The following is an 18,984-nucleotide window of genomic DNA, read 5'->3' as shown; positions in this document are numbered from 1 at the left end:
AGCCTGTTTTGTTTCTTAACACACCACAAGGCTTCACTGTGGCTTGCTGAGAACCCCCCCACCCTAAAAGCGCAGCCTTCCTCGGGTTTCCAGGCTCCTGTGCGCGCTGGCGGCAGCCTGGCCAGCAGAGGGCACACGAGGTAACAAAAGTCCCCAGGTCTGCAGTGGTGTGGCCTGGCCTGGAGGCAGCTCTGGGGCCTGTGCAGGGTGGGGGCCTGCTGCCAGGCCCTTGGTGCGGGAATAAACCTTCCTATGTGTACAGGAAGAAATGGAAAATGAGAAACCTTTGAGAGAAGGGCTTGGCCTGTCTCTAGCCTGGTCCTGACCTTGTGCATGGGAGAAAATGTGCTGCTGGGGTGTTACATTTGGAATGAAAACAGAGTTTACTCCAAGGACACACTCTGACTCTTGTTTTCATGAGGGAAAAGGAGGGTGGGCAGGGGAGGGGAGCTGACAGGAAATCCCAGAGTTTAGCAGTGCAGCCACCTGGAGGAAGTTTCCTCTGTTCTGCTGCCCCCCTGAAGCCACCCTACGTGAAAAATAAATGACTTATGTTTTTTTATCTGTTGATACCCCTTTTTCACCCCAGGTGATGGTCAGGTCAGGGGATTGAGTCAGGAGAGCAGGTCTGGTGCCCTCTGGTGCCATTTTGTACGTTGGCCACCTGGGCTGGTTCGCTCTTCCCTGACATTCTTGCCTCACGACACTGTTGGGAAGTCTCCTGAGAGGCTGGGTCACTGAATTCAGACCTAATGTTTCCACAGAAAACGGGCTTCAAAACCATGAATTCTGTGCAGGGAGTAAGAGTGTTATCATTTGGGGATTCTTTTGAAATCAAAGTTATTTTGAAAACATGTGGTGTGCGTCATGTAGCCTGAGACAAAGCTAGAGATTGAAGCTGTTGAACTTCCAAGGCTGACGAGGGGAAGCCACGATGAGTCCACACAGATACGGATTCCTCAGTGCCACCATGAGTCCACACGGATATGGACTGGCTGGCTCCTCCATGCTGGGTCACTTGCCCTTTTTTCTAGAGTGTCTCTTTGAATGTGTTGTGGCTAATACCGACTTTCAGGCCTTTGGAGCAAATAGCCCGAGCAGGGTGATGATACCATAATACACATTTGTGGCCTTTCCCCTCACTCTATTTTATTTTTGCCATTCAACAACGTGGAGTGGGCCAAGGGCTGTTGTGTCATTTTGACAACAATGTGAACATATTAACGATAATAAATAATAAATAGAATCTGCTCTCAACCAGAAATCAGTGGGCTTTGTTTCAGAGCACTGCTGGTTTCCATGGCCGGGTTATCAGCACGGCATATTTATAATGGAATTTCCAGCAGTTTCTTCAGCAGCCGTGGTTGTAAGGGCATGCCCTCACAAAACACACAGTATTGAAACATGATAGTTGAGTGTCTCTGGGGTCCCTGATATCATGATTTTTTTTTTTTTGTCTTTCTTCATCGAGACAGGTGAACTCTTCATCTAGAAGTTATCATGTTTAGTCTTTACCTGAACAGACTCACCCAGGAGCCGGTCTGTCCTTCAAAGGGCACGCTTCCTTTCTGTGTGGAAAAATAGAAGCAGCAGCCAGAAACTTCAATCAGTGCTTTCAGATTCCAAAACTATGACACTGTCACACTGGTGTCATTAAAGCTAACTAACCATATTAAACGAATATTAAAATATGGGCTCCTTTGCATAACATAATGAGCAAAACCGCTTTTAAGTTTCTCCCTGTGCTTTGAGGTGAGGTGGCATTTACATTCCCAAACTTTGAAGTTGGAACAAAATGTACAGGTAGAGGGTACTAGATCAAATAATAATCAACTTCAAAAAGCATTTTGGCTGTTGGATGTCCCAGGGCTAATTTCCTCTAGACATTTTAAATGTAAATGTCTAAACTCATTTAAAAATTGTAAATTGGTCTAGGTTCAATCAAAAAGCATCCTGACGCAGAACAGGGAGACCAGGCTAATTGTCATTTGTTTGTCAAATGAATTCCATTTGGGAAGCAATGAAACCTCCAAGCTAATTCTTTTAAGGTGAGCTGGTAGTTGTATTATCAGTTAAATGCAGTAAAATGCATAATCATATGATGATAATGAAAACTGAACCTGTGTTAGCGCTGGGGCTTTGCCTGCCAGGGGGCATGGAGTGATGGAACCTAAGTACTGTAATGTTGCCTTGGCCACAATGGCACCAAGTCTGGTCTTTAGCCTTACAGACACTTTCTTTGCATTTTAAAAAACTTTATCAAAGCACCGTGGCAATATAGAAAATGTCAAAGTGAAATGCACTGTAGGCAAATTGAGATTTCATTAAGTTTAAATTTATTGCTTTTGACTGATGTATTACCATGCTTGTTAAGAACCAGTAATTTGGAATATCTGTCTGCCTGGTAAAATAGCTTTGTCTCCTTGCACATTACTTTGTATAGACTTTGAAAGGCCACAATAATTCAGAGCAAGTGTGGGCTGTTTTTCAGTAGTGTTTTGAAGATGGTAAGGCATTTGTCTTGTTCTCTGAGAAACTTCCACCTGCTTCCTGAATGTCTTGTCAAGGTACTGCAGGTTAACTGTAGAACTCAGATTTATGGGGTTTCTTTGTGAGTTTTGCCAAATGGTATAATGTGTGCAAAAGAAGAGAACTGAAAACGTCTCTTCTGTTGGGACTGCTTCTTTCCCATACTCCTGAAGAGTGTGGAGGTGGGCGATGGAAGGCCAACAGTGGAGGGGTGTGCACCATGTTGGTCAACGGAGAAACAGCGCTGTTGGGCATTAGGGAAGAAAGACAGTATGTCTTGTAAGTAAGAAAGGGGAGATCTTGAGATCACAGGACTGATGGGTGGCAGGAGTAGCCATTCAGGTCTCAGCCTCAATGTCAACACCAGGCAGAGGCCTCCCCTCACTGCTTGAGCCTTCCCCCGCCTTGTCCTTCCTCCCTACCACTGCTGTTGGTCTGTGACTCATGGGTGAGCAAACTACTTTTTCAGCTTCATGGTGATATAATTAATAGACAAAAAACTTCAAACGTGTCATGTATACATTTTGATGAGTTGAAACACATGCATATCTCTGTGAGACCACCACCATCATCAAGGTACTGAACGTGTTTCACCTCTGGAATTCCCTTGTGTTCTTTTGTGTGTGTGTATTTTGTGAGGACGCCTAACGTGAGACCCATCCTATTTTAAAGTGAACAATATCACGTTGTTAAGTGTGTGTATATATATATACACACACTGCATTGTACACACACTGCATTGTACAGCAGATCTCTAGAACTTATTCATTTTGCATGGATAAAACTTTATACCCATTGAGCAACAACTACCTATTTCCCCCTCTCCCAGCCAAGGCAACCACCTTCTATGCTCTGCTTCTGTGGGTCTGACTGTTTTAGATGCCTCATGTATATGAAATCGTGTAGCTTTTGTCCAGTGTCTGCCTTATTTCATTTAGCATAACGTTTTCAAAGTTCAGCTATGTTGTAGCAAATGGTAGAAATTTTTTTTTTTTTTTTTTTTAGAATTTGTTTTTTATTTAAGGTTGAACCTTTTATGTAAAGAGACGTGAAGGAGGCCAAGAGGCCAAACTGATGATGTTATATAGGTACGGGAATGACAGGAAGGAGAACAAATTTGCATAGTTTTTTATTGATGAAATTCAAAATAGAATAAAACAATGGAGTATAATATTTTGTAATGTAGGCCTACTAATGAGAAGAATATAATTCTTTTTGGGGAGCATAGCACTTCACTTGGTTGGAGTTCAGGACAAAAAACACTCTTCATTTATGGTGCTGAAAAAAACAGGCAGGGGGCTGGATTTGGTCATAGACCAGTCTGTGGGCTTCTGTTCCAGCACATCATTCCACCTAATTTTCTCCACTGGCCACATTACTCTCTAGAATCACCTTCTGATTGCTTGCTGCTTGATTATCAGTCTACCTACATGAGAAAAGCAGGTCCATGAGAATAGAGGCCTTATTTGTTGGGGTTGCCTCTGCATCCCCGCTCTTGGAATAGCAGAAATACACCTAGTGGTGGTAGGAACTCATTTGATGTTTGGTGACTAGTGAGTGAATCTAGATCTTACCACCAAACTGAAGAGACAAGATCTGTAACCTATCAAAGGGGTGGAAATGCTCATGGTTCCTTCAGCATGTCTGATTTACATTACAGCAATGGTATTTGCTGGTTACTACTGGTTATTTCTGATTTATGTCATTATTTCGGTTCATAGACTCCTTTCTGATTTTACTACTGTAAGGAAAATGATAGTTAACGAGAACATAGAATATTTTAATACCTTTACTACTCTGTAGTAGTTGGCTGTTTACAAATACCCCTTCAGTCATGGTCATAAATGTGCTGAACTCTGTGTCCAGCTACCTTTGCCACTCCCACCTGTAAGTCCCGGCTTCTCCACGGTAAGAAGCAGCCCCTGTGTAGTCACCCATGTGGGTGCAGGTGCAATGCCCCTTGTAAAACCCTTCCTGAGGACTCTGGCCTCCAAATCCCTTACCCTCTATCACACACTGAGTTCATGCTCGTCTATTTCACAGTAGTTTTCTTGTTCTTTTGTGGGTGTCAATGTCTGTCATCTGCTCAAACCAATTGTGAGTAAGCCCTCTGAGGGTAGCGGTCCCTCTCACACTTCTCTGACAAACGATACAATACCATCAGGCGGTGTATAATTCTTCATATTTTTTGAATTATACTTGGTAAAAAAAGATGAAACAATCATAAAAAATGCCCATAACAAGAATTTTGCTTTACCATATATACTCACACGTGTTAAAAAAATAAAGAGCAATCATTGCCAGCTCTATTTCTTGTGCCACCTAATGACAATGAAAATTCATAATCAGAATTAATACCTTGAGTCACTTCAATTGCACAACCCATAAATAATTTTTTCATTATTCTCCATATAAAAAGTGTTTTATGAAGATGTTTCATATCTGAGTGCTTAGTAAGACTCTCTTGTTGACTTCCAGTTAATGAAGGACTTTTAGGAACTGGTATAGTCATTCTCTGAACATGCAGGGAAGTGAAGTTTGCCTAGACTGTGCATGGTAGAAATGTGAGCCCTCCAGAAAGTTGCTGTCAAAAAGAATACTAAAGATTATCTATCTATCCATCCATTACCTAAGTGACTAGCTTCAAAAGTTCTACTATGAATAAATATGTTTGTATCTAACATACAGACATAAGCCTACTCCATAAGACTTGGGATGAAGAAATCTCTCTGCATTGCTTGCCTAATCACAAGAATTCATAGGAAGAGAGGAAGAGCCAGACTCCCAGAAGAGTCTCCAGTCATTTCCACACCAATTAATAGCAGAAGGAAGAGCAGGAAGAGATGTTCCATTGTTATTCAAATTTAGGATTGCCTCTTAAGGCTGGGGTTCTCAACTGGTGGGAGGAGAGGCCAAGTCTGCCCCTTTGAGAGCATTTGGCAATTTCTGGAGACATTTTTGATTTGTTTAACTTAGGAAGGAAGTTGTTACTGGCATCTTGTGGGTAGAAACCAGGGAGGTGCTAAACACCCATTAGTACACAGGATAGTCCCTGCCAACAAAGAATTATCTGGCCCCAAATGTTAACAGAACCTCTGTAGAGAAAGACTTTTTAAAGGCAAGCCTTATTCTTGGTCAGCCTCCATGTTGCAGACAGACAGTTGGGGCTTGTTTCCTTGACATTTGGATCATACCAAACAATCCCAACTATGAAGAGATCAGTAGAATCTGAGCTTCAGCATAAAGAGGTACATCAAAGAGTGTCAGTCTTTGAAGCACATTAAGTCCATGAATCTGGAGGAAGAGTTACCAAATCACCACTTCCTACATGATCAGCACAACCATTCATTGCTTGAGCAACTCACAGATGTCAGTTGAACTGTACTTCTCGAACTCCTCCAGTGCTTTGCGAAATATCACTACATTATCAGTTTATGAAGCCCTATAGCTTACTTACTAGAACTTTTTCCTGTGCTCTAGATTCTTTTTTGTGTGTATGGTGAAAAGAGCACCATAAGAAGTCTAATTTATAATAGGAATTATGTATACCTATTTAAGATCCAAGTCATATTCTAGAATCACAACTCACTCAATATACTTCCCACCACCTTCTTTGCCTACAATGACAAGTTGATGTCAGTGATGATTCTGAAGCAGTGTATGGACCTAACTCAACTGTAAAAGACTATTTGGAGATAACGTATTACTTCTTAAGGCAAGGGAGTTAAAGGGAATTTCAGCCAGGTTAGAAGCAAGAAAGAGTTTCAAAAAACTTCTGCTAATCAGAAAATTAAGTCAGCCTTCATATTTTAATTAATCAATACTTTACAGAATGTTATAATATTTTATACTGAGGAGTTGAATCTTTATGGCAAGCTCCATGGCTTTCTCTGAGAGAGCTATAGGGCTCTGAGTTATCTTCAATGTCCCATAGTTGGTAGAATTTTACTGAATTGAATCTTTTGAAACAAGTAGATAATATTATATTCCAACTGTGCTACGTGCATTAAGTAAGGGCTTTCCATTTATAACCCTCACAACAATTGATTGGGGTTTATATTAGATTTTAAAATTTAGTAATCCATTTTTGACACATAGGATGACTCCTAATTTGGAATAGTTTAATATTCTTAAACCATTTTAGGTAAGCGGGAGATTGCTATTTACTTTTTTTGTGTTTTACTCTGGATCTAGCCAAACTTTTAATAACAAAGTACCTCCTTTGGATGGCCATTATAGAAAGGAAAAACTTGCTGAATCTTGGAGAATTCTTATTCTGTTTTCAAGAGGGTATAGGACTAAAAGTGTCTCATAAAAAAATCATAGCCCCTGTTTTTGAGAGAGAGCCCTTTTTTATTCCTTTCTTTCCTCCTATGATGTCTCTTGGGAACTATCCCAGGTTGAGAGGTTGGTGAAAGAAAACCAACGTTCTACGCGGGAGGCTATTGTCATTCCCTCTGCAGGGACATTGAAGACTTGCCTTGAATGTATTTGTCAAAGCTTGTACTTATTAACTTAATTCTGTTGGACTTGTAAAGATCCAACATGCAAATTCATGTGTGTCAATAGACTCCTTCATGGAAATGTGTATTTCTAGGCAAGAACCAGTCAAGATGGCCATGGAAAGAAGTAGTAGCCCTGGTCCAAGTTCCTCACCACTCGCCATCCTACCTGCTGGATCCCACGGAGATCATCTTATTGCAGGCTTTAAAAAATACAATTCCAAAAGGAAGATTATTTAAGCCCGAATTGGAACATACAAAGCTGTGCAGAGTAAGAATGTATTTACCAGAGTTGCTCTTCACGTTGCCATAGGAGGGAGGTGGGAAAAGTGCATCATCTTAAATACGTTTTACCTTTTCAACGTTATCTCCTAATGTGTTACTGAATAATGAACGGTTTGTGGAACATGTTTATTTCAGCTCTGGAAATAAGGTCTGCAACTCAGAAGGAGAAAAAAGATAGAGGTTTCCAACCACTAGCAGTGATAAGTGGCCCTGCGCGAATAAATTTGACAGAGGGGAGGTTCCACAAATCCTCTCTATTAGCATCATGACACTTGCAAGAAGAAACTTGTGCTTGAGAGAAAGTTGGAAGTTGTGTGACACAGAAGAGGGAAATCTCTAACGGACTGCCCCCACCCCTGACAGACAGACAGACAGCCAGAGTCCTCCAGCCCCATCCACAGACGCACACCCACCCCATACACACACCAGGTCAAGCCTTCAGGTCGTTCACAGTCTAGGAGCAACAGAGGCACAGCCCCCATTTGGCTCAGGGTCTGTAATACCTATTACATGCCAAAGTGAGTCAGCTGGGAAAGTGTAGTCGGTGGGATAGGATCCCATGGATCCGTAAGAAATAGCACCTATCGGACAAAGATATTGGAATCATTTGCATAGCTGCCTCGAGAGTGTGAAATCACTTCTGGTGGAGGCAGACATTTGGAAACAGATAAAGCCTATGAAGAATGCCTCTTTTTGACTTCAGAGATTAATGTAGATGCGAACACATTAGTTCTGTTTTAGGGAGACTCTTCTCTGTTACAGATAACCGGGACTGGGAAGGTTGGGTTACCCAGTAATGGGTCACTTATCAGGTACATTAGTTTAAAACCTGCAATTTTGAACTTAGCATTATTGAGCTTTCCAAAGATTAAATTACCGAACTTTTGTTGGTGAGTGTCTCTGTGAAATTTCCTGAAAAGGATAGTCCTCCTTCTTTGTGTGAAAGTGAAGCCAAATCACATACTTTATTGATATTTATAGACATACAAATGATAGTGCTAATGTACTTTAATGTCTGTCTACTTGACTGGAAAGGCTGTGGGCTGTGCTTTTGGGCTTTTGTTTTTCTTAAGATAATGTGAAATACTGTAGTCTCTTTGTGAGCTTAATCGGAGTAGGTAGCTTTTTTTTTTTCTTCCTTCTCTTGTTTTCCCCAAAGCCTTAATTCAGAAGGCTTACACGGAAAGTCTTTTTCAAAAAAAGTTCTGTTTGCCCGATATGGGTACAGTCTGTACAGTGTTCTAGCACCAAAAATATATCCCCATGTCTGTTTGTCTCCTTGATAGCTTACATGGAAAATGTAGGAACATTGATGCTTTAACAAAGGCAAGTCGATTTTAACACTCTGTACTAGAAAATGCCTCCACTAAGAGGTGAGTCTTAATCTCCAAGCCATGAAGATTTAATGTTCCCAGAGAATTTTACAGACATTTTGCCTGTCAATGCCTGGTGGGGTTTAGGGTTCTTGAGTCACCACGGGTTTAACAAGCATCCAGGCATGAACCAACTTTGTAATTTTGAGCAAGAGTAATAGATGTTGATCCGTGGTGACTGAGCAGAATTAAGAGATAATTTACCTGCTTGCTCTTGAGGGAGTTTGCACACACCTTCTCTTCATCATAGATGATTTATAAGCCAACCTCTGGCAAAGATAGGAATGGACCAGAATATCCTAGCCAAAATGGATGATGGAATCTTGAATTTCTCTTAGAAATAAAAATGAATATGTAAGGCTCATGGTAAGTAATCTGCGCATATTTTTAAGATGCTGGAGAAAGAGGGAGTTTGTTGAAACCAAAACGAAAATACAAATCCAGTGCACATCAAAGGTCCTGTCTATTTCAGTCATACTTGACAAAGCTCAGGTTTCTGACAGCCATTGTTAAAATGGATTTTTGTCTCTGGTGTGTCTATGATAGTCATGGTTAAAATGTATTTTTGACCTGGACAGCCTCTAAGTTTTGGTAATATATTGACTTAAAAAATGAACTTACTGAAAAATTTGTAAGAAATATAAGCAGCAGGCAAAGAGGAGTAAGTTGTCTTAGACCTAAGTTTTTATATTGCAAAAATGGCAAGGGTCAAGCCATTCCATGTCACTGTCGTAATCCCTAGTAAGGGATTTGGCAACCTAGGTAAATGGTATTTGCCACTTGAGTGACACAAAGAAATACGTCATAGTAAGGCAGAGAGCTGTAACCTGTTCCTATATCATTCTTAATAGACCTGATAGAGGTCTCATTTAAACCAGAAGATATATTTAGCAGTGAATTGCCTTAAATAGTGAGTCTAAAAGTAATAGACAGTTGCCAACTTATGATGGTTCGACTTAACGATTTTTCAACTTTACAATGGTACAAAAATGATATGCATTCAGTAGAAACCATACTTCAGATTTCGAATTTTGATTTTTTTCTGGGATCCAGCAATATGCTGAACAATACTCTCTTGTGTAGCTGGTTAGTGGCAGCAACCACAGCTCCCAGTCAGTCATGCGATCTCCAGGGTAAACGACCGGCCCTTTAGAACCATCCTGCACCCATACAGCCATTCTCTATTTCACTTTCAGTAGAGTAGTTAATAAATTATGTGAGGTGTTCAACACTTGATTATAAGATGGACTTTGTGTTAGGTGATTTTGCCCAACTATAGGCTAATGTAAGTGTTCTGAGCACGTTTAAGGTAGGCTAGGCTAAACTATGAGGTTAGGCATATTAAATGCATTTTTGACTTATGATATTTTTAACTGACCATGGGCTTATTGGGATGTAACCCCCCTGTAAGTTGAGGAAGGTCTGTACTCTTAGTATGGCACTGTCATTAGAATAGTCTGAAGCAGATCTCTTTGCTAAGTCCTAAATTTGGACATGACAGGAATCTTTCCAGGAGACTGTCTTCCTGGCCTGAATTAGAATTCAGAGTGGGCTGAGATATCTTCCTCATATCTCTCCAGACACCCCCACCTTGTGTTTCTTGCTGGTATACATCAGGGTGTTTATTACACACATTCACTCTCATATATGGGAACGCAATGCAAATCCAATGATCTTCAATCTTACACACGATTCTTTGGTCTGGCCAGATTCTCCGAAGGGGCTTGGCTTCAAATGGAGCTTGAAGTAAATAGTTTATTTTTATTTTTCTATTTAAGTATCAGGAGACCATCTCCTGAGGCTTTTTTTCCCCCTAGCCATTTTAACCATATATGAATTCAGATAGCAGAGAGAATTGAGTATTTCTCTTTAAACAAGATATACTGTTTTCAACTGCAGAATAAAGGCAGGAGTTTAGATTTTTCCTGGACGCCAAATGCTGGAGCCCAAAGGGGCCCGCAGAGGATAAAGGAGTGCGGGGTTAACTAATGGAACATAGAGTCCTACAGTTCCTTCTCAGAGAGGTGACCCTAGGGAGGTGAAGAAAGGAAAAGCCAAGAGTAAGAGGTCAACCCTGATAAGTACAAAGAAGTTGCTTCCAGTGCTTTCTTGCATTGTGCCTGTTACACTTATTGGTGTGAATAATGTTGTTTTGTTTTCAGAAAGACAGTCATGAGAAAAAAAAAAAAAAGGCGAGTGATAAGCCGAGCTCAGGAAATTTGAGAATGACACGTTTGTGATAATATATGTTAATTTGGTTGGATAGATGTGAATATTTTCTTAAAGAACAAAGAGAAAGATGGACGATGGCTTAGATTCATTCGTTTAGATTTTTAGGTAGGTATTACCTGTGTTCGAAATGCACAAATCTCTTGGAAATGGTTTTCTTTTCTTTCTTTCTTTCTTTTCTTTCTTTTTTTTTTTTTTTTTTTAAGAAAATGCATTTTGTTGTGGTGGCTTATTTATTTAAAATTACCATAGTTTTCTTGCTTTGGAGATAAAAACTCTCGTGGAGCCAGACTTCAAATAGATGATGTTCTGAGCACATCAAAACAAAGAAAGTGTTTCTGAAACCAAATAAAAGCATTTTTTGAATGACTCCCTTACCCATTCAAACCTCCTTTCAGCTTAGTGGCACTGGCTCAGATAAAGTCCTAAACACCTCACAGCCTATTCAAAGGTATCAGATTCAACTGAAGGTGAAGAAAATGGGCTATCTGCAATATTCATGAGTTGGGAACTTCTCAAGTTTGACAATTGTCTGAATGACTTTACAACTGCTTGGGGTATGTATTACATAACAGATATTCACAGGCACCCAGTGCTCCTATCAAGCCAAACCTTGTAAGTGAGTCCAAAGGGAGCACCCCCCCCTCCCCGCCCACCTCCATTCTTTCCTAATTCAGGTCCCAAGAAAAATCCTGCCCAGCCTTTGAAGTGTGCTATCCTACTCCTTTGGCTTACCAGACTGAACTAAAGGCCTCAGTAACACTTCTTCAAGTGAACTAACTGTACTAAAATGTTTTGTTTTCATGGCATTTGGGGTAGTTTTGTCTCTCTTTGGAGCAAAGCACAGTTTAGTATGCTGCAACTAAACTGAAATAAGGAGACGGATTCATTTTTTGGGACAAGCTAAGACCTAAGCAGAAAGTACTAAGTCCTTTGAGTAACCCTGGAAGGAAGGAAAGATGAGAGGAAGAAAAGAAGAATTCTGGCTATGGTCTGTCTACCAGGAGTGGATTTCTGCTACTGGATAAGGAATTATAAGATGAATGATACCTACTTTTAACATTTCCTCCTCACAGCACCCGGTACCAGCCTGATGCCCAATCTATAAGCAAGGTCAAACACAATTGCCTAGAATCTCATGTGCAGAGCATGGAGTAGTGGAAAGAGCCCCTCAGAGGTTAGTCCGAGCATTGTCACTAACTGTGACCTTGGACAAGCAACTGAATTTTTCTGACCAAGTTTTCCATCAAAATAATGAGGATACTGAATCTCATTTCTTTTTTCTTTTTTTTTTTTAAGATTTTACTTATTTATTCAGGAGAGACACTTAGAGAAAGAGAGAGAGGCAGAGACATAGGCAGAGGGAGAAGCAGGCTCCATGCAGGGAGCCCGACGCAGGACTCAATCCCGGGTCTCCAGGATCACACCCTGAGTCGAAGGCAGACGCTTAACTTCTGAACCACCCAGGCGTCCCTGAATCTCATCTCTAAAAACACACCATTTTATTATCTCCACTGTTCTCTTTCTACCCAAAACAACATTCTAGGTCGATGGCAAGCCAAGTATGAGGTCTAAGATTGACCCTAAACCTGGTGGAAACAGTGGAGAATGAAGAACTTGGGAAAACCAAGGAAGCTGACTGAGCATCTGTAGTGGGTTGAACTGTGTCCCCCCAAAAGATATGTCCACATCCAAACTCCGGAACCTATGACTGTGACTTTGTTGAGAAAAAAAATCTTTGCAGATATAATTAAGCTAAGGATCTTGAGATGAGATCATTCTGGATTACCTAAGTAGGCCCCAAATCCAATGGCAAATGTCTTTATAAGAGACAGAAAAGGAGAAGACACAAACAGAGCCACCAGAAGCTGAAAGACACAGGGAAGAATTCTTCCCTAGAATTAGGACAAGCTGGGACACCATCAAAAGAGTGCTAAGTATGAAGTAGACACCTGGACTTAGGACTCGTGGCCTCCAGAACAGGGATGGAATAACTCACTGTCATTTTAAGCTGTTGTTTGTGATAACTTGTGATGGCATCCCTGGGAAACTAATATACTGCCAGCGTGGCTGTCCCACATTTTCTCTCAAGAGGTCACAGGCACAGGCCATCTGCATTCCATAGGGCCATGGCAAGCACAGAGTGCTACATCTTTTCTTCTTGGATGCCAGTATTTGACTCCAGAAAGAGAAACATATAGGAAAGTCATAGTGCTTCTGGGCATGTATGAACTACCTCTTCCAGAGAAGGCAACTCACGTCTCCTGTCTTCCCTGAGTGTTTTCCTTCCCACTCCAGCATGGCAATTCCATGCACTTGGCTTCAAGTCCATGTTACTTGAAGGAATAACTGGTCCACTTGTATTTTTTTTTTTTTAAGTAAGCTCTACACCCAGTGAGAGATTAAGAGTCACATGCCCTACCTACTGAGCCAGACAGGTACCCCCACTTAGAAATTTTCAGAAAGGTTTTAGACCTCAGGAGGTGAAGGTTTCTGGGCAGGGGCTAATATTCGCTGATCTCTGTGGAAGGCAGAGATAAAGGGTGATGAAAGGAATGTCTGCTCTGTTGTTGTTACCTGTGTCTTCTTGGCACCTGCAGGGGCATCTGGGTACTGGTCAGATGGGAAAGAATGAGGGTGTCATGGGGGTGATCCCAGACTGTAAGGGAAGAGTACTGACTGGTGACCCAACCTTTAGAGAGGTTTTTCATAGTCACTTCCACACAATTTACCAATTCTCCTAACTCCCAGGGTCTCACTGGAAGAGGGAAACCGGAATGGATGAACTAGTTGGAGGTGCTGCTTCCTCACCATGGCTCTTCACCCTCAGGTCTGGAGTTCTGACACCCCACTTCTTCAAGTGAGAGGCTGGGCTGCCTCATTGCCCAGCAGACCCAGGAGGAAAGTGAGGCACCTTCACATGGACCCCCATAGCTCATAGGGATCTCGTCCATCTGACCAGGGCTACCCTCCCTTCAGAATTCAACTTAGGTACCACTGCTTTGGGGAAGCCCTCTGTGATTTAGACTGGGTTATGTGCCTTTTTTGGGAGGTTGCTAAGCCATCTTGAAATTTCTCTATTAAAGCACCTGTTCCATTTAAATGCCAATCATACTTTTCTTACCTGCCTTTATCTCCCAGATAAACTTCTCAAGGAGGGGCAGGACATGTGCTTTTGTCATATTGTTTTGTTTTGCTTGTGTCTATCATTATATACATGACACATTAATATGGCCTCATAAGAGTTTTTCAGGTACTACATGAACGTGATCAAAAGTGAATATCCCCCCTCACCCTAATTGTACCCTCACTCTCTGTCCCAAGAGTACATTCTGATAACCATTTGTCAAGTCTCTTTCCAGACCTTTATCTTGGCATGTGTATATGCACTGTATCCATCCATCACCCATCCATCCATCCATCCACCCATCATCTACCTACCTACCTAATCTTTAGTTTTACTCTATGTTTTTCTACAACTTGCTTTTTCCTTGAACACATGTCTTGGAGATCTTTTCTTGTCCATACATAGCAATCTACACAATGTCATAGTAGTCCATCCACCTGTAGATGGACCATCAGGTTTTTTTCACTGCCATGAGTCAGGCAGCAGGGCCCATCCTCATTCACACATCAATGTATATATGTAAGTATTTCTCTCAGATAAAATCCCCAGGTTAAGTTCCAAGCATCCTGGTGACTCCTCCTCCCCCGACCCTTGCCTCTGTGCTCTCTTCCAGAATTGCTCCTATGTCAGCAGCAGTTTTTCCCTTTGTGGGTTGTAGTTTTTGCTAGGCCCTATGTTTATTTCTCCTTTTATTTGATCCCTTCTTTCTATTTTTTAGAAATTCCTCAAGATCTCTCATTAACTTTCCTTATTTTCAGCACTGTTTATGAAGACAAACACACACACACACACACACACACACACACACACACCCCTCTTCTGATTTGTGGCATTTGGGATGGGAAAGCATAGACACATGTGCTTAGCCTGCTGTTTTAAGCCAGGTTATGACAATACCTTATTTCCCACGCCCAGTACTTGACAACTGCTGTGCATGGACAAAGTCCGTGTTGAGAGAACAAATGGATTTTTGCTTTAGGCAAGTATCAACATTTGATCAAGGACAAACGTCTCCTCAAAGGGACTGATTTGGCTCTGATTTCTGTGTTGGTGGATTACCCTTCAATTAACCACTCACAATGATAAGTTAATGTGCAGCAGACTACCTATATGCAAGTGAAAGTGGGGTTACTTTTAGGGAAAGCTTTTGCATCTTTAACTTCCATGTAAATTTAGCATAAAAGGCTGTGCCATGTTGTTCATAAAGGCCTAGAAACCTCCTACCAGACAGCCACAAGTAATTTTAATGGGGCTCCATCTGATGACTTGTGTCTGATAAAAGACGGTTGGCAGACATGTCCTGCACTCAGCTGCTTTTCCATTTTTCCTTTAGAGAGTTAATCCCACTGAAATTTAAGGGGATATGTGACCGTTAATGGGGCAGCATCAAAGAATGCTTAAAAATAAGTACATGCCCAGAACACTTGGCTTAAATTTGCCAAGTTCCACGTGAGGTGCACGGAAACACTCTAGCAACCTGGATTCTGTTTGTTGAGCCCAAACGGGCCCTCGTCTGCAGCCCTGCTCTCGTGTGTGCTCCTGCTGACAGGTGCTGCAGATGTGAGCCCTGCTGGGCCTTCCTCGGCAGCCATCTGTCAGCGAGGCCTTCACTCCTCCAGGCAACAGGCGTGTTGATAAGAATATACACTTTCTGCAGTTGACAGACTTTGCTATTCAAAACACTGTAAAAAAAATGGCTATAGGAATTTAATTAGCAACTTCCATTAAGAGATTAGATGAGAAGAACAAAGAGAAACCGAAGGAAAGGCTTCTTAATAAAACCGGAGAAGCTGCAGAATATTCATAGCACAACAAAGGAAATGGAGAATCTGTTCGGTGAATTGTTAGAGGCGACAGATCTGGTCTGCTGTTTTCTCACGGCCCCGGCTGGTCTATGACTAATGAGGTGCAGTGTGAAGGGCAGAGCCTTACACTGGCTCCAGTGGGTAACAGGTGGGGGAGCCAGCAGCCCTGCGAGGCAGCAGGACCTGTGTGCTTTCTGGTGATGCTGTGTGGCCCCTGCGGTTGGTGGCTGGTTGACTTGGCACCAGCACTCAAGGCCTGACTCTAAATGGGTCGACTAGCTGCCTCTGTGGGTTGGTCACCTAGCTCACAGCTGTGGGTTGGGTCAATGGAAGTGAGAGAGTGTAAATGGACCGGAATAAATTAATCGCTTTTGCTAAGAAAATAGATGCCTACAAGGCATTCATTCAGCAGCAGTATCACTGTGTGTGTGTGTGTGTGTGTGTGTGTGTGTGTGTGTGTGTTGGTGGGAAGGTGGGGATACGCAACGCTCATATAACATCAGGGGAGCTGCAGAGCTCGTTTTGTTTATTATACCCATTAGACTGGCTAACAAAACAAATGGTTGGCTCAAGCCCCTGTGGTGAAGAACCAAGCATGGATTCCTATGATTTCTTAATGCCAATACTCTTCCTAAAAAAAAGCATCATCAAGGAAGCAGGTGAAGAGATAGTTCACGTAGCACTGCATTCTGGAAAGCAGTTCTTGGCCTAAAATGTTACCAGCCATTCCTATCGGAATCAACTGCTTCCCTCCACATGCCCCTGAGACAAAAGATGGTTTCTGTGTTACAAGGTATTTTCTGATTTTGATCTGATTCAAAAGGTTGATAAATAGATTTAGATGGGACTCCCTCACACCCTATTAGATAGTATCAGTGAAAACAACAAGGCTATTATTCTTATTTATTAATTGGCACACACTCTGATGGAATCAGATTAATTTTACACCTTCCAGAGCAAGTCCCAATAGCCACAAGAAATCTGAAAATATAAAAATTTATGTAAACTCGGGTTGGCATCAAAACTGACCCATGCTATAGTTCTGCCAAACGCATGTGCATTGCACGTGCACGCACACACACACACACACACACACACAGATATGTTTAGTAAAGTTGAAATGAAATTCTTATGAGATTAACTATTCTTAGCTCCAAAGTCAAAATTAGGTAAAAAATACTTTAATTAATAACTGAGTCATATCCTATATACTGTGAATACAAGATATCCCTGTAATGGGTTCTGGTTCTTAAAAGGTTAATTAATTCTTTTCTGTATTACCAAGAAAAAATAAGAGTAATTCAAGATAATGAGATAGATGGGAGGGACAGGGGTGGGGGGTGGAGACTAGAAACTTGCTGCTGTCTTGGCAAATAAGATGAAATTACCATCATTGTCTTTTGTTCTTGTGAACTTAAAGCTGTTTCATGTAGTTGTTAGTGTAAAAAGAACTAAATTAGAGAATGTGTGATTGCAGTGGTTGCTGGGTGTAGCCAGCCCTCTTTATGTGGGTCATAGGTTTTGTGCTCAAGCTTTTGTAGGTTGACAGGATGACGGCCCCGACCCCTCCTGAGGACTTCTGGCACCACTGCCACTGTTCCCTCTTGCTGGTCTCCCTAGGAGCCCTTCCTTCATCTACTCTGGGTGAAGGTCCCTTATGACTCATGACTTATAGTCATACAGCCTCTATAACTAATATGGAGAGTTGATTACCTGTGTTTGCACAGAAAGAAAAGGCTAGAAAGGGTCATTGGCAATAAACATTATTTCCTGAAAATCTTGTTCACAAGAAACTCCCCCATTACTTCCCCATTTCTACCATAATAGGGGATGGCAAAACATATTTCTCTCCAGATCTGTTTCTTTAGGTCTATCTTCAGAATTGAACAAATGTCCATCTTTCTCTCATGTACCTGGGAAGCAAAGGGCTTTCTTGACCACTTCTGCTGCCCTTGGCATTTCTCAACCAGCCAGGTCTCTCCCCTTGAATTTGAGCTACCATGCTACAATGCTCTTCAGCTTCAGCTCTGGACAGGAGTGTATTCATTCATCAACTACCTCTTGGGCACCCACCACATGTCAAGCTGGTCTAGGCACTGGAAATACAGCAGAAAAAAAACCCAAAAAACAAAAAGAAGCCAAGAAAGAAAAGACACGCATATCTGTCCTCACGGGGCTTCTGGTATTAGAGGTAATGAATAAGCAAAGAGCAATGTCAAGTGCAGTGGAGCTTCCATTAACTGAGAGAAGAAAGACTGGGAATTCCTTTTGGATGTGGTAGGCTCTGTGGAGGGAGGGTATTCACAATGCCTCACTGAGGAGGTGTTCTAGAAGGAAGGGCAGGGGCCATCTGTGCCTGTGCACTTCAGGTGTCTGCTGAGAGAATGCATATCAGACAAACTCAATAGCTCCCTTATATGGGGCCTTATGACTATTTTTCACCAACAAAGAGAAGCTCACAGAGTTAAGACTTAAACCTATATAGTCAGCTCAAGAAGTGGAGTGCTTATGGAAATTAAACACCTCCTCAGATCTTTCATTCTTTCTTTCTTTCTTTTTAGAAAACATGTAACAGGGGTTCCTGGGAGGCTCATTTGGTTAAGCATTTGACTTTGGCTCAGGTCATGATGTCAGGGTCCTTGGATCAAGTCCCATGTTGGGCTCTGAGATTAGCAGGGAGTTTGCTTCTCCTTCTCCCTCTGCCCCTCCCCCACAATATAAATAAACAAAATCCTAAAAAAAAATGTGGAAGAGAAAATCTTGGAGTGAGGAAGCATCCTTTGGCTCTTGATCTTGAGAAGTCAGAGGTGGCCAAAGCTATTTGGGGATGGAGAAGGTTATCTGATCTTTAGGGAACAGTCAGGCAGCTTTCCCCAAGATTATCCTTGTAGGAACAATGCTTTCCCTCCATCCTGCAGTATCTTTTTTAAACTTATGTTTAAATAGCTATACTTAAATGATAAAGCACCAGCCTTTCACCTCCGGGATCCTAACTGGATTCAAACTCTAGTCTTGTGGGAAATGAGTTTGGTCGTCTAAGCTGAACCCAGTGGACAAAAAGTCCTTATCTCCAAACTTCAAGCATCATCCAGCCCATCCTGGCAGGCCTGGAAGTCTGCTCTTGGGGAGAGAAA

At 41.8% G+C, this 18,984-nt stretch overlaps 1 long non-coding RNA gene across 2 annotated transcripts in view; it reads left to right on the top strand.

The window, feature by feature from the left end:
- LOC118352632 (uncharacterized) overlaps nucleotides 1-14,006 on the top strand; it is a 31,133-nt gene extending 17,127 nt beyond the window's left edge. The window contains exon 4 of one of the 2 annotated variants that reach the window (XR_004810066.2): nucleotides 13,670-14,006. This is a non-coding gene — a long non-coding RNA (uncharacterized LOC118352632). Of the gene's footprint in view, nucleotides 1-7,126; nucleotides 7,483-13,669 lie in introns of those variants that run through there. The other variant, XR_007406937.1, reaches the window with a different exon arrangement.
- The last annotated feature ends 4,978 nt before the right edge of the window (nucleotides 14,007-18,984 follow it).

The sequence above is a fragment of the Canis lupus genome, chromosome 28 (assembly GCF_003254725.2).
Source record: "Canis lupus dingo isolate Sandy chromosome 28, ASM325472v2, whole genome shotgun sequence".
Classification (NCBI taxonomy): Eukaryota; Metazoa; Chordata; class Mammalia; order Carnivora; family Canidae; genus Canis; species Canis lupus.
This window is presented reverse-complemented; position numbering and strand designations above follow the sequence as displayed.